Below are 17,014 nucleotides of genomic sequence, written 5' to 3'. Positions count from 1 at the left end.
TGTATATATATATATATATATATATATATATACATATATGTATTTGCCTATTTATGATTCACTGTCAGAAAAATACTTATTGTACTATATGTTATTATTGTTATCAATAAACTGTGTACTTACATGAATGCAGAAGAAAATCAAATCAAATCAAATAAAAAAAAATTCCTTGCATGGCATAACTTCTTATTTTAGACAAAGTGACAGAAAAAAAATGATGGACGATTAAGTCTTAACTGAACTGACAATTGATGATGGAGTGTATTAACTAAAGCTCTGGAAGGAAATCCTACTTTACAGAACTGATCAAAATCTGAAGGATTCTAAATAATTAAATGAGAAAATGAAGTTTGTAATAATTATAAAATTGGATGACGAAAGTGTCATCGATCGCGTTCTTAAGTTTGAAATATCATTGATGGTAAGAGAAGAGTGTTGAAGAATAACATTGAAGCTAATTGGAATGTTGTGGATTTTCTGCTTGAATATGTTGTCTAGGATTGCGTGCCACGATTTTGGTTCGCACAAAAAACACCCCTGTTAGTGTACAATAATGTTTCTCTTCATAGAACTTTATTGCATTAATTTACACTCGAGATGATGGGCAATGAACAGGGGTGGGGATGACCATGATTGTGTTATGCCACATAGTGATGATGAAAGCAGTGGTAGTGTTTGCGAGACTGATTGATAATGATAGTAGTGGTGATGGTGGTGAAAATGATGATTGTAATGATGGTGATGGAGATGTGATGATAGTGCTGATATCGATGGATGGTGATAATAGAGTGAACATTATATTTAAAAAATTTAAAAATCGGTTTAAACAAGACCAACCAAAACATTAATATTTTACAGCTGATTTGGACTAACAGTCTCAGGCTAGTGCCAGGAGGTTTAGTGGGAGTACTGTGTCAGAGCTATTCCCCTCTATTCGAATAATGCACATCCTTTGTGTTTCAAAAAGTCTTTTCATATAATAATTTAAATCAATTAAAATAAACTTGATTAAGAGATTTCTCCAGGATTCCGACTTAAAAAGAAGGTAAAAAACATATGCATTTAATCCATCAAACGTCTATATTATAGTATTTTTTTTACCAGTTAACAATATACAACTGTACAATGTATCAGTGGCGAATCCAGGGGGGGGGGGGGGGGGAGAGATGCATTTTAATAATCCGGCTGCCTCCTCTCCCCACATTTTTCAAATTTGCCGACTGTGCCCCCTATTATTTTCAAATCCTCGATCCACCGCTGATGTATTACAATATTTACAGCACGAATATAGCAGAACATAATAATGCAAGTTAAAATAAATAACATTGATTTTATGCTAGCCCTCTCCACTTATAATGCGTAATGATAAACACGTACACTATTCACTTCATATTTTTATTTTTCAAATTACAGCGAGTAGTAGTAGACAAACCTTGTTAGGCAGACCAAATAGGTCTATAAACTAAAGTAAACCAAAACTATAGGTTTTCATCTGCAATATTTTACTAGTGTCACTAAGAGCTTTAATTTGATATGTAGATGACTAAAATGATGACTATGAGTACAGGGGCGGCGATTTCTTTTCATGACCGAGGGGGGGGGGGGGACGAAATGCTAGGGACAGGGAGCAGTGTAGTAATGAGTAAAAACATTTTTTTTTGGGGGGGGGGGAGGGTGGGCACCAGAAAAAAAATCCGCATCACCACCACTTTAACATGGTACATGCAGGCCCCGCGGAACGTTTTTGAAGGGGGGGGGGGCTAAAATGTTTTCGGTCAGGTAGAGCAAATCGAGGGAAGTAAATGGAGCGTAAATTGGCTTGAGGTCAAGTGGCAAAGCCCTGGCGGGGGTCATGGGGCGGGGTTTTAGGCATGTAATAACGGATAGGTCAGCATCCGGGGCCCGCATAAGGGCCCCGATTGGGGTCCAGGGGGCGGAGCCACCGGAAGCTCAGGGTTTTAAGGCATTTAATAACGGTCAGATAAGCTCGCCTTAGGGCCCCTGTGGGGTTTTGGGAGCGGAGCCCCCGGAAGCTCAGGGTGTTTAGGCATTTAATTACGGTTCTAGGCATATAATTACGTTGAGATAAGCTCGCCTCAGGGCCCCTCGTGGGGTTAAGGGGGCGGAGCCCCCGGAAGCACAGGGTTTTAAGGCATTTCATTTACGGTCAGATGAGCAACCAGGGCACTCCTTAGGGCCCTTGGTGGGGTCCAAGGGGCAGAGCCCCCGGAAGTTCAGGGAAAGAATCATGTCGTTCCAGCAACATTTGTAAATCACTGGTATGGAATTAGAAATAAACCACGCTTGAATTTTACTCGGGGGGCAAGCCCCCGCCCCCCATCATTAGTCCAGTGTGAGGGAGTATAGTGAACGAGAGGGGTGACGGTGAAGGAAGTGACTATCCCCTCAAAGCTTTGTTGTATTAACAAATTACATTCCTTAGCAAAACAATAGTATACAACAAGCACTATAACTTTCTCACACTTTCACAATTATGCAAGGGAGCGTAGCTCCCGAAAGAGAAGATTTTTGCATTTTTATTTGTCTAAACGCTGCACTCTCGGGCCTTCCACAGCCTTAAAGTTTGTTGCAGTCTTTAGTCAGTATTTGCTACACATTATTTTGTTGCACTTTTTCAAATTTTCAGGGGGGAGGGGGGGGGGGGGGGGGGGGACGTGTCCCCCCGTCCCCCCGGTATCGCCGCCCCTGTCTGAGTAGCCTACAAAGAACCTGTAAAGAGCAAAATAAACATTTGCAACGTCGTCTGCTATCAAGGGGGCGACCACATTTACACAGTCACATGACAGTGTCACGTGACACCATCAAAAAGCACATAGAACACACGTATACATTAAACAGTGCACCCCTTAACACACAGACAGAGTGCAGTGGGAGCGAATATATAAGGTAGCATAATATATTAGCACGAGCTTTAGTGGAGTCATGAATATTCATTAGTCTCTACGTCACAGACGTAAATACCGTGATGTGAAGGTTGTTATTTTCTTGTGTATCCTTTCAGTGCCGATGTCACATAATCAGGGGCGTAAATCTCGGGGGGGGGGGGGATGGGGGATGCATCCCCCTCGCTTGAAGGAGGGGGGGGGTGGCCTGTACAGATATCCCCCCTGAGATTACAAAAAAAAAGAGAGAAAAAAAAAAAGGAAGAAGAAGAAGAAAAAAAGTGATTGTTTCAATTTCAGCATAATGCACGAGAAATGAGTTATTTTTTTAATGTATGTATAACTGTATAGCCTACACGTATACAGTATGTCACGATCATTAAGAGTAGTTGCGCGACGTGCGCGAACAAGCACTTCATGAACTTTAGAATAATTTTTCGTTATTTTTCAAGGTATTATTATAGCCCAGACGTAAAATGCGCCAGTGCGCGAGCGCTTAAAAAGTGCAATCGTGTACAGTAGATGCCCGGCTCCCCCCACTCAGTGTTATTTAGGGTACGCGTATGCTCGTTCCCTCCCTTTGAAAGCACCCCCCTATCTCAGGACTGCCAACATTTCTGAATCCCCCTTTCAATGGCGGGGGGGGGGGGGTAAAAATGAATTCAGACAAGGATTAACAGTCGAGAACGGTACAGCAAATCGTCTTCTTTTTATAATAATTTAATGAAACGCCAAAGCTTCCGCGCTTCGCGCGGGAGAGAGAGAGGGAGAAACTGAATTCATACAAAGATTAAGAGTTGACCACGGTTCAACGAATTGTCTACTTTCTCTAATAATTTAATGAAACGCCAAAACTTCCGCGCGGGAGGGGGGAGGGGGGGGGGGGAATGAATTCAGACAAGGATTAACAGTCGAGAACGGTACAACAAATCGTCTTCTTTTTATAATAATTTACTGAAACGCCAAAGCTTTCGTGCTTCGCGCGGGAGGGGGGAAAATTCATATAGACAAGGGTTAACAGTCGAGAACGGTACAAAAAACCGTCTTCTTTTCCTAATAATTTAAGGAAACGTCTAAGCTCCCGCGCTTCGCGCGGTAGGCCTATCACCCACACCCCTAATAAGCGCGCTTCGCGCGCTTTTTGAGTGATCCGCCTTCTCACTACCGCCCCTCCCTAAAATGAGATCCTAGCTCCGCGCTTGCATTAAAATATATAGCTATGATGCTGATTTAGTTGACGGAATAATTCGTCTATTTATGTCGTCGAGGAAAATGACCCTTTGCGCATACGCAAGTACTATAGATAGTCCGTAGGAAAAACAATTTAGCCTTCGGCCCCGGGTATATAGGGTTAAATTTGTAAATATTGGGACATTTCATTTTGTCGGTAATTGGGGGCTAGTTTTGTCGGTAATCGTTGGCCTCTACACCCCCCCCCCCCCCCACTAAAAAAAGGTCTAGTGACGCCCCTGACCATTATACATCATTTTCTAAGTGATGGGACTCACAATAAAGAGTTCGCATCTTCCTGACGAAATACTCAATCTTTATCTTACTACTTGAAAGTGTGTCGTCTTATTTCGTAGTTCATTATAATAAAACACTACAGTCTGCAGCTGTCAGTATTTCGAAATATGTCAAATTCTTTTACTTTATGGTTGTCAAATTTGACATGTGCGTGCATGTATGAATGCATGTATAAATTTATGTACATGTGTTTGGATATGTGTATGTTTGTTGTTTGTTCGTTTGTGTGTGTGTGTGGTGTGTGGTGGGTGTGTGTGTGTGTTGTGTGTTTGTGCGTGCGCGATCGCGCGCGCGCTTTCGTAAATTAGTGTGATCGTGTGCTCTTGCTAGTATGTGATGGCTATCGCCGATCATCCCCCCCACTCCACGGTACGGATTTACGCCCCTGCACATAATATGTGTGACAGATAGACTTGTCATATTCATTCACCACCTGCTCACCACCTGGGGGGGGGGGGGGGGGGGGGGGGGGGGGGGGGGGGGGGGGGGGGGGGGGGGGGAAAGGAGGACACTTTTTTTTTTTGCTCAGTTGGGGGGGGGGGGTAAGGTCACCTTTTTTAGGTCGGCCGTGGGCATATTTTTTTTTTTTTTTATATATAAAAAAAAAAAAAAAAAAAATCAAAAGGGGAGGGTTTTTTTTTAGGTATTTGTAGGGGGGTTTACATACACAAAATTACCAAAGGGGAGGGGGGGGGGGGGGGGTTAACCCCCCCAACCCCTTCCCCCCCTGCGTATGCGCCTGGTTCAAAGACTCACACAAGTCCGACTGATATCCAGCCAGGCATCATATTTAGTAATATCATTCTGTGTGTTGGTTTATTTAGGAAAAAGGGAATTTAATACTCGTAAAATGCTCGATAACATCGGTCAGTATATGATTTGATCCGAGATATATCTCATTAATGAAGCCATGCAAAGGCATTCTAGTCTCAGCCGTTCTGCAGTCCCTGACATGAGGAGGTGGAGCACACGAGATGAGGAGTGGGAGGAGGAGGAGCGGGAGGAGAAGGAGGAGGACTGTGGAGAAGGAGGTGAAAGGGGTATCAGTATCATTGTAGAGCCTCTTAAGCGTTGGGAGCCCCAAAAGTTTGAATGCAAAATTTGACTCAAATTGTATTATAATGTGAAAGAGGATCTAATTTAGGCCATATTTCTGCAAAGGTTTTCAAAACGAATGCGTTTTTAAGTGGAATATTGATGAGAGAATACAAAATTTAGATTTTCTGCGTACAACAGAAAACCAAAATTATTGTTCTGCTTCTAATGAAGCTAACTTAATATCAGGGTGGACTTCCCCTCCCTGTATTCAATAATGAGCAGAAAAGTGTAATCTGTTCCTTTTTCCATTAGACCATTTTTCTTCAACATGTCTCAGCAACAATTTGTTTATATTCTCCCAGCCAAATAAACCAACATTTCAAATATATACAGGGCGTCTATAAGTGTTTTTTGGTTAACAAAACTTTAAAAGGTTACGCAAACGTTGTTTGAATATAAAGCTAAAATCTGACCGAACGTTGCCTGCCCCAGATATCGATTTGGACAATCATGGTTTGTATGTACTAATTCCAATCATGTTTTCACTCCGTGGGATTGATAATATTTTTCTTAGCATATAATACAAGCTACAATAAAAACACCGTTTGGAATAGTAGAATTGTAAACAGGTTACGTTGGGTTCTTGATTATGTGCATGACAATCAAACCTTTCTGATCATCATAATAATAACACCATATATGGAATAGAATTGTAAACAGGTTACGTTGGGTTCTTGATTATGTGCATGACAATCAAACCTTTCTGATTATCATAATAATTAAAACACCATATGGAATAGAATCGTAAACAGGTAACCTTATTTTCTTGATTATGTGCATCAGGCGCGTACACAGGGGGGGGGGGGGGGTTAAACCCCCCTTTGATATTTTTATATGTGTAAAACCCCCATCACCCCCTAAACGCCCCCCCCCCCTTTGGATTTTTTTTTTTTTTAATTAAAAAAAAAAAAAAAAAAAAAAATCCCATGGCTGATCTGAAAAGGTGACCTTACCCCCCCCCCCCCCCCAACGGAGCCAAATGTCAAATTTTCAAATTTCGATATTTCGCTTATTCAGCGGCTGGCCTGAGTCGTTGCGAAATTTTCGGCCCGATTTATAAATGTTAAAAAAAACCCTTGAAAAAATCCTGCGTACGCGCCTGATGTGCATAACGATAAAAACTTCACGATTATAATAATACTAAAAACACCTTTGTTTCACAATATTTTTAGGTGCTCTTCAAAAAAAAAGATTTGAGATAAATGAGGTAAAAGTAATTATAGTATAATTGTACAAGTTAATGCACAGAGAAATTCAAGTATTGAATTGAAAGAGTGAATAAGCAGGCTTTGTAAGAAAGGTAATGTATGAGAGTATTATTGAAAGCATATTAACTAAGTACTCTAGAATGCAAAGACTCTCCGGAGTCATACATTTTGCACAATAAATTTTAGTACTATGCGAATTTCGCCGGTAAATATTTTCTCACGATTTTGGCCCCTTCCCTACCAGATCGTATTGATATTTCCCTAACTTTCTTCCTATCTCCTTCTCTCTCTCTCTCTCTCTATCTCATTCTCTCCCTCTCTCTCTCTCTCTCTCTCTCCCCCTTCTCATTTCCTCTTTCTCTCCCTCTGTCTTTCTCTTTTCTTTCTCTATGCTCTCTTGGGAATTTCTTTATAGTATGTTACATTTATTTCAGGTTCATTGCAATGATGTCTACAATGTTGAATACTTGGGCTGATTTTACCGAGTCTACAGATCGTACTGATATTCCCTAACTTTCTTCCTATCCTCTTCCTCTCTCTCTCTCTCTCTCTCTCTCTCTTCTCTTTCTTGTCTTTTTTGTCTTTTTCTCATTTCTCCCGCTCTCTCTCCCTCTATCTTACCCTCTTATCTTTCTATGCTCTCTTGGGAATATCTTTATTGTATTTTAATTCTTATGCATTTTAATTTCTTTTTATTGGACTCTCGGTCTGTGCCTGATTTAGTTATTGCACAGCTCGAGAGCCCTCTTTGATGAAATTGTAATGATGTATACTTATTGTTGTTGTTGTTTATATGTCCTTTTTGCAATATTTACTGATAATAGTTCAGTTATTTGATATTTTAACTTATGTAAATTGTGTATTTATTAATTACTGCTATTTTATTATGTATATTTGATTTAAATTTTATTTTGTACCCAAGACAGTTGTCAGTCTTTGGACTGTTTGCTCTTGGTTTTTGATGTTTTGATTTCAATAAAAGCCTATATATATCTTACCAGTATTAAATTTCCATTTCCTAAATAAACCCGTGAAACCTCGGTCTTTCGATACACAAAAGAAGATTACTAAATTTGGCACTCGGTTTAATGGTCCAGGTTTGTTTGAGACTAGAATGCCTTTGCATGATTTCATTAATGAGATATATCTCAGATCAAATCATATACTGAGTGATGTAATCGAACACTATTATAGTATCAAATTTCCATTTTCCTAAATAAACCCGGGAAACCTCGGTCTTTCGATACACAAAAGAAGATTACTAAATTGGCACTCGGTTTAATGGTCCAGGTTTGTTTGAGACTAGAATGCCTTTGCATGGTTTCATTAATGAGATATATCTCAGATCAAATCATATACTGAGTGATGTAATCGAACACTATTATAGAATCAAATTTCCATTTTCCTAAATAAACCCGGGAAACCTCGGTCTTTCGATACACAAAAGAAGATTACTAAATTTGGCGCATGGTTTAATGGGGTAATTGGCACTCGGCTAAAGGTGTTGGTTTGTTTGAGACTATAAAGCCTTTAGATGGTTTCATTAATGAGATATATATCGAATCAAATCAGACTTTAATAGTGATGTTATCGAGCATCTTAACAGTATTAAATTTACATTTTCCTAAATAAACCCGTGAAACCTCGATCTTTCGATACACAAAAGAAGATTACTTAATACTTACTGTGTATATATTTCAAGAACAACATAACACAACAATAAACAATTATACCCTTTTTTATGCATCGTTATTATTATTCCATGAAAAATCATGGACTATAAGTTTTATGAAACAAGTTTAAGTCAGTCGATCTTTTGCAGAGACTTTTAATTTCGTTCAACTGCCGAGTTTAATAAGCGAGTTAGATTCTGCGCATGCGCGAAAAATCCTCCGTGACCTTTTCGCTGGATCAATTGGATACATATTGGTCGGTGCTGTGCTTACACACAACAGTGAACGGGGAATGTTAGCATTTATCACGTACTAGATACGATTTTTTTTACATCATGACATCATTCCTTTTCTACAAATCATCTTGAGCTGGTAACTGGATATATTTTCCTTCTTTTCCTTTTGTTTTGTACGTGATCAGCAAATGATTAAGTATTTTTCTTCTTTGCAATCGGCAGTTGCCTCCACAGAGGCGAAAGTATGCCGTGTCCCGACTGGTGCCCCATATAGTATATTTTGTGTAAGCCGTCTGCTTCGCATGGCAATCGTTAAAAAAGGTCGTGATTCTGACCTTAAAATTTGATAACCGGTGTTAATAATAACTCATATGAAGGCTCTTCCATGCTAGTTCAGCCTGTATATCACTTAAAATAATTATGGCCTACATGATCTAAACTTACCTGATTACGCATATTTTGTTTGTTTTGCCTGATCATGTTGATTGAACTGAAGTGAAGAAAAAGAGTGACTAAATTCAGACTAAAGCTAGATCTCTAGTCTATGTAATCGAAACAAAAGACACTGAGACCGATTTGAATTTAAAAAATGTATACAAACCGTATAACAAGGACTGGACTTCTAGTTATGCCTATCCATTGACTAAAATAAGTAGTTTCATTTCACTTCCTGTTAAAATTCTTTCAATCAATGACAATGAATGCTGCCACTGTGCCAGCTGTAAATTCACCTTCACTGTCCTGCTTGCCCAAAGACATCATAAGCAGTGCTGATGTTCTCTTGGCAATGCCAATGGGATGTTTATTCCATTACAGCTAGCATGTGTTATACCCCCTTCACATACACGGATTTTGCTTACGAGTCCTTACGGATCGCCAACTCGTAGTCAATCGCAAGAATCCGTAAATAACTTGCTGGTATCCGTAAAATACTCGTCACAACTCGCAACAAATCGTAGACACTCTTAAGGATCCGTGAAAGGAGAGGCACATTTTTTGACATGTCAAAAATCTTCTTACGATTGTCCACGGATTGATTTGTACGTAAATAGCTCGTAACAATCCGTAAACACCCGTAAACCGCTCGCAACAACATGTGACCATCCGTTAACTGCTCGCAAGAATCCGTAAATGACTCGTAACAGATTTTTATAACGATTCATTGCGGTTAGTTTACAATTTGTTTACGGATTATTTACGGATTATTGCGAGCAGTTTACAGATGGTTACGTGTGATTACGTGTTGTTTACGATTTTATTTGGGTCATTTTACGATGGCATTACGGATTGAAACGGGATATTACGAGAATTTTAAATGTTATTACGAGTACTTTACGAATGGATACGCATACTTTACGTATGCTTACAAACTTTTTACGATTTGGGGAAAGGTATAAAAGCTGCAAATTCGAACACTTCATTTTCAGTTGTTATTTTGCTAAAAATCGTAAGGACTCGTAAATACTCGTAACTTACTTGTAACTATTCGTAACAACACGTAAACAGGTCGTAACTAACGCGTTAGTTACACGTAGTTATCTGTAACAACTCGTAACTAATCGTGGACTATTACTAACTCGTAATAATCCGTAATATACCGCAAAAAGCTCGTAATAACTCTTTAACCGGTCGTAAAAGTGGCCAAATCGTAAGGATCCGTGAAAGATCCGTGAGTGTGTGCGATCCGAAAGGACTCGTAAGAAAAATCCAAGTATGTGAAGGGGGTATTATAGGGAACAAGGCAGATTTATTTGGTAAAATTGTATGATCATGGGATTTTAACCTTAATTAAGGCAATAATCTTCCTTTCTTAGGGGGGGGGGGGGATTGAGACTATCGGCTGTGATTTTTTTTTCCAAGAAAGAAGAAATATTTTCCTGCCCAAATAGAAATCATTATAATTTGTGTTAACATGAAATATTTTTCTCTCTTTTTTACAATCAGACTATCATCATGGGGAGAATCTGTGCTGTTATTGGGTGTTCGAACAGTACATTCAAGCTTAATAAATGGTATTCACAATTGTGTGACAGACATGGCCTGAAATATGGGGCCTGCGTATGCACACCACCTTTTGTACCATTCCCTTTTCCTTTGCAAAATAAAGATGCAGACGGCCGTCGACGATGGATAAAGGCGATAAATCGAAAAACGTCCAAATGGCAAAAACTGGGAACCAACGTATGGAGATAGGGTTTGCTCATATCACTTTCGAGATGGACAACCTAGTGCAGCGTGGCCAGACCCGACAATGAATCTGGGATACAGCTCAGCACACCAGTCTTCACATAAATCTCCCCGTCTGCCTCCAAGTGAAAGACCTCAGTGCCCAGAAAAGAAGAAATCCACAAGTAAACGGAAGAGAAAGAAAGTCGACTTGACAGGAGATCCTGACTCATATGAAACCTCTACGGCTGAGGAGCACCTAGAAGTCAGTGAGACAGCTTCAAGTAAAGAAAAGAGGAAACCAACATGTAAACGGAAGAGAAAGGATGTCGACTTGACAGGAGATCTGACTTTCATGGATCCTCTACTCTTGATGAGCACCAAGAAATTGATGAGACAGCTTCAAGTAATAAGGAGAAAAGATCTGATCATATTGTTGCTGCACATCTCACTGATCACAATTATGGGCTACATTGTGATAAAAGATTATGTACCTGCCTTGGCTGTGTTGCAAAGCAAAAACAAATTGAAGATCTACAACAGAGGAATAGTCATTTACAGGCAAAGCTGAAAGCTACAAAGAAACAGCATGGTAAGAAAGGTGATTTTGATATGACTACTGTTGTCACGAGAACGGATAAAACTGTCAGATTGTACAATGGATTTGAATCCAAAAAGTCACGAGTAATATGTCCTTTCCTTTTATTCGTCTGATGAAAGGGACATAATGTTTCTGGTGATTTGTTGAACTATTTGATTGGAGCCAAGGAGCCCTATGTCTATATTAATTAAGAGAAGCAAATATAGGCTATGCAGGAATGCAGTAATTGTGCTACAGTGTCATATGTGGTTATTTTCTCTTACCAACTATGCATAGTGGAAACTGAAACCGGTCATTCATGTTGTCAATAAAATGTGATTTTGATATGAAAACAAATTGTTTAATCTTATGATTTTATTAATTATAATGTGATGTAAAGAGTGCATGTGCACCCTGCAATGTGCAATTCTACACCATATAAAGGTTGCAAATCTGCACCCCTAAAGGTGCTTGCTTGCATCCCAAGGGGTGTATGTATGCACCCTTCAGGGAACAATTGTGGACCCAAACCCCTGCACCCTATATGGGACAAGTCTGCACCACAAATTGGGGTGCAAACGAGCACCCGTAGGGGTGCACCCAAATTGGGGGTGTAAAATTGCAACCTATAGGTGGCTGCTATTGTAGCAGCGGTCTGCACCCTATAGGGTTCAAATTTGTACCATTATTTTGTAGTGTGTACCCAGGCGCGGATCCAGGATTTTCCAATAGGGGGGGCCGGAAATTTGAAAATTGCGCAGACCGTTTTTCAACTCAACATACCAAAACTGACAATGTCATATTAGAAGCACCATATGTAATTTTTTGACATTTTCATCGGGGGGGGGGGGGGGGGGGCTGAAGCCTCTCGCCCGAAAAGTAATTTTCTAGTTTCACAATTTGGCTAGTGAGCGAAGCGAGCGAGCAAAAATTTGAGGATAATATGTATTTTGTGAAAGTGTTATTTATTAGCAAAATATACGAGAAAAGATATAACAAATTCATATTCGGGCAGCTCGCTGTTCCCCTCCCCCTCCCCCCCCCCCCCCCCATTACGCGCGAAGCGCGGAAGTTTTGACCTTTCATTAATTGATATAAATTATTAGAGAAAGAAGACGATTTGTTGTACCATTCTCGACTCCTATTCCTTTTGTCTGAATTCAGTTTTCCCCCTCCCGCGCGAAGCATTGACCTTTCATAGTTTAATGAAATTATTAGAGAAAGAAGATAATTCGTTGTTCCATTCTCGACCCTCAATCTTTCTCTGAATTCAGATTCCCCCTCCAGCGCAAAGCGCAGAAGCTTAACGTTTCATTAAATTATTAGAGAAAGAAGACGGATTCGTTGTACCGTTCTCGATTCTTAATCATTGTCTGAATTCAGTTTCCATACCCCCCCCCCCCGCGCGAAGCGCGGAAGCTTTGACGTTTCATTAAATCATTAGAGAAAGAGTACCGTTCTCGACTCTTAATCCTTGTCTGAATTGAGTTTCCCCCCCCTCCAGCGCGAAGCGCGGAAGCTTTGACGTTTCATTAAATTATTAGAGAAAGAAGACGATTCGTTGTACCGTTCTCGATTCTTAATCATTGTCTGAATTCGGTTTCCATACCCCCTCCCGCGCGAAGCGCGGAAGCTTTAACGTTTCATTAAATCATAAGAGAAAGAGTACCGTTCTCGACTCTTAATCCTTGTCTGAATTGAGCTCCCCCCCCTCTCCCGCGCGAAGCGCGGAAGCTTTTACATTTAATTAAATTATTAGAGAAAGAAGACGATTCGTTGTACCGTTCTCGGTTGTTAATCATTGTCTGAATTCAGTTTCCCCCTTCCGCGCTTCGAAGCTTTGACGTTTCATTGAATTATTAGCAGCGCTCAAAATGCACGGGGCGATGGGCGATTCGCCCCCGTGAGCTCCATAATCGCCCCCGTCAGGTTGCCCACGGGGGCGATTGCAAAATAAAAAATTGCCCCGTGGAATTATAAAAAAAAGATTATCTTTTCTTATATAACTTTAACACAATATTGAGTATCAATTTTCAAACCTTAAACCAATGAAATGGAACTTAGATGGCGCTTTCTCTCCCATCTCTATGAGTATTACCGATACAAACAACGGAAGCTCGCAGTGCACAGCTAATGCGGCCGTCATACTGCGCCGGTAGTACGTATCGGTGTGCACGCTGACGCCCAATATCTGCTGGAGCTGGAGACGATCGCGCAAGGACTGAAACATGGAGAAGTTTTTCGTCGTGAAAAGTGTGAATCCTCTGAAATCTGGTTGTTCTAAAAGACCAGCAAATAATGTAACTCGACCAATAAATCAATATTGAGAAGAAGATCAGCAAAGATGTTGCAGGGGTGGATCTATGCGGTTTAGGGGGTTTAATCCCCGATCCCCCTTGGGCTGCCAAGTGAAAATGTGATGTGCATAGAAAAATGCTCTCATGTGTCCAGACCTACACAGTAGTAGTAGATTTCAGTAGATGCCAGGAAAACATCACTAACGGGGGTTCAAAATAGCACCAAAAAATCGCCTCGCCGCTTCGCGGCTCGTGGACGATGCTCCACATCGTATTTGGTTTACCCCCCCCACCCTTAGCAAAAAGCTAGATCCGCCCCTGTGTTTTGGAAGGATATGGTAAAGACTAAAAGTAAAGAAAGAATGTAAATACGGTTGCTCCGAATAATGAAGAGGACATTGTGTTGATTCATTTTATGTGATTATAATTATGCTTGTACAGCGCAAAGAGAAACTTATGTTTATTTTGCGCTATATAAATATTGTATTATTTATTATTTATTTATGTGCAAAACGGGAAGAAATGGAGAGAATGTCATCACGGGCAGGCGCGGATCCAGGATTTCTTAGGGGGGGGGGGGCAAATTTGAAATTATGTGAGCCAAATATTGGTACGTAATGGTGACCGGCATTGACGTAATGGGGGGGGGGGGTGCAGGGAGGGGCGATTTTCCCACTCCCTCCTCCGCAAAGCGCCGAAGCTTTGACGTTTCATTAAATCATTAGTGAAAGAAGGCGATTCGTTGCCCGTTCTCGAAAATAATCCTCGTCTGAATAGAGTTTACCCCCCCCTCTTGCACGAAGCGCGGAAGCTTTGACGTTACATTAAAGTATTAGAGAAAGAAGACGATTCGTTGTACCATTCTCGATTCTTAATTCTTGTCTGAATTCGGTTCCACCCCCCCCCCCTCCCGCTCGAAGCGAAAGCTTTGACGTTTCATTAAAATTATTAAAGAAAGAAGACGATTCGCTGTACCGTTCTCAACTCGGCTCAAGGGTTTTAGGCACTAAATTACGGACAGCTGGGTATCAAGAGGCCCGACTTAGGGCCCTCGGTTGGGTCCAGGGCCAGAGCCCCGGAAGCTCAGGGATTTTAGGCGTTTAGTTACGGTTAATACCTTATTTTGTTGTGACACTGGCAGTTAACTATTTTTTCTTACTTGCTCTCTTTCTTTCCATTTCTCTTTATATACTATTTCAAAAAAAGAGGAGGGGGGGGGGGGGAGGGACCTCAAGGCTCCCGATCCCCGCCGTTCCGCGGGCCCTGACGTGTAGGCCCCTAGGCATCTCAAGAAGCATATTCTTGCCTGGCTGTAAATTAAGGAATGTGTCATTTTACAACAAACGCATAAAAAAGTATAATTTACTAAAAAATCTCGGAAAATTATGTCATTTCAGTATTATGTGTAAACCACCGTTATGGAATTAGAAATAAACCACGTTTGAATTTTATTTTCCCCGAGCCCCCTCCCCAATTAGTACGCCAGTGCCCCCCCCTGATTTACACTTTGTTGGCAAGTGATCTCCCCTACGTTTTTTCTTTCTCTTTTTTTTTCTTTCCCTTTCTCTCCTCTTTCCCTTTCCTTCCCTTCCTTCTCTCTCTCTTTTAGGTTTTCTATCTCCCCTTCTTTTCACCCTTTTTTCTTCTTCCTCTCTTTTGGTTCCTTTTAGCTCTCTCCTTTTTCATTTTCCTTCCTTCTCTCTTTTTTTTTAGCGGGGGCGGGGGGAGGCAAAGGCCTTTTGCCCCACCCCCATCCCGATCCGCAACTTGTTGGCGGGAAAATTGCAACTGATATCCCCTTTCTTTTATTTACTTCTTTCTCAATTTTCCTTCCCTTTATTTCCTCTTTAGTGACTGGTCCCTCAGAAACTAGTGCTAAGCGAGTCACAGAGAATTCATGATTTCAACTGATGCCTGTCAGTGCATTGTAAATTTGATTTTTCTTCAAATTTCATTTAAAAATCTTTTCATATTGAGAAATATGGTGCATTGGCGTATGGGCTATGGTTGGAGCGTTGGATGCGTTGAACAGCGTTGGTGTATTTTGAGGATTTATCATATTCATATTCTGAATATTTTCAGCGAATTGGATAATATTGAAAAGGATGCAATTCATAGTTGTACTCGATAATTCTCACTTAACATATTCTCTCTCTCTCTCTCTCTCTCTTCCTGTCTTGCATAAAGAAAATATGAAAATAATATTTTGCCTTGATTAAGAAAAATTGAAATTTTATCAGTATTAAACAGGGAGAAGGAAAGGGGAGGAAATTAATCAAAAAAAACATTGAAGAATGCAATTCAGTGTTCTTTCGTGATTCATAAGAATGAAAGTACATTAAAAGGTGAAATAATAAATTGAAGAGCGATGATAAATCAATTCTTTGACGTTGATTGATTGAATAAAAAATAATGAAACAATATGGTCTGAAGGTCATATATCTTCGAATATTAGAAAGTTTCATCCACCATCGTGTTGTTGAACACTATTTGCAATTTAATGTTAATGCGGTGACTTGTCGGTTACGAGCAGAAGGTCATTTCAGGCTTCTATATTCTATAATACTATCAACAGATATCTGGATAGAGACACCTCGTCACATCAAGCTACGAGAAAGTATATCATCATCTTACAGAATTCTACTCGAACACCGCATCGAAATTCTTTTCACCCTTTTTTTCTTCTTCCTCTTTTTGGTCCCTTTTAGCTCTCTCTTTTTCCTTTTCCTTCCTTCTTCTCTCTCTTTTTTTTTAGCGGGGGCGGGGAGAGGCAAAGGCCTTTTGCCCCACCCCCATCCCGATCCGCAACTTGTTGGCTGGAAAATTGCAACTGATATCCCCTTTCTTTTATTTACTTCTTTCTCAATTTTCCTTCCCTTTATTTCCTCTTTAGTGACTGGTCCCTCAGAAACTAGTGCTAAGCGAGTCACAGAGAATTCATGATTTCAACTGATGCCTGTCAGTGCATTGTAAATTTGATTTTTCTTCAAATTTCATTTAAAAATCTTTTCATATTGAGAAATATGGTGCATTGGCGTATGGGCTATGGTTGGAGCGTTGGATGCGTTGAACAGCGTTGGTGTATTTTGAGGATTTATCATATTCATATTCTGAATATTTTCAGCGAATTGGATAATATTGAAAAGGATGCAATTCAAAGTTGTACTCGATAATTCTCACTTAACATATTCTCTCTCTCTCTCTCTCTCTCTTCCTGTCTTGCATAAAGAAAATATGAAAATAATATTTTGCCTTGATTAAGAAAAATTGAAATTTTATCAGTATTAAACAGGGAGAAGGAAAGGGGAGGAAATTAATCAAAACAA

This window comes from Strongylocentrotus purpuratus, unplaced genomic scaffold, assembly GCF_000002235.5.
Source record: "Strongylocentrotus purpuratus isolate Spur 01 unplaced genomic scaffold, Spur_5.0 spur5_scaffold_4, whole genome shotgun sequence".
In the NCBI taxonomy this organism is placed as follows: Eukaryota; Metazoa; Echinodermata; class Echinoidea; order Camarodonta; family Strongylocentrotidae; genus Strongylocentrotus; species Strongylocentrotus purpuratus.
Note: the sequence above shows the minus strand (reverse complement) of the source record.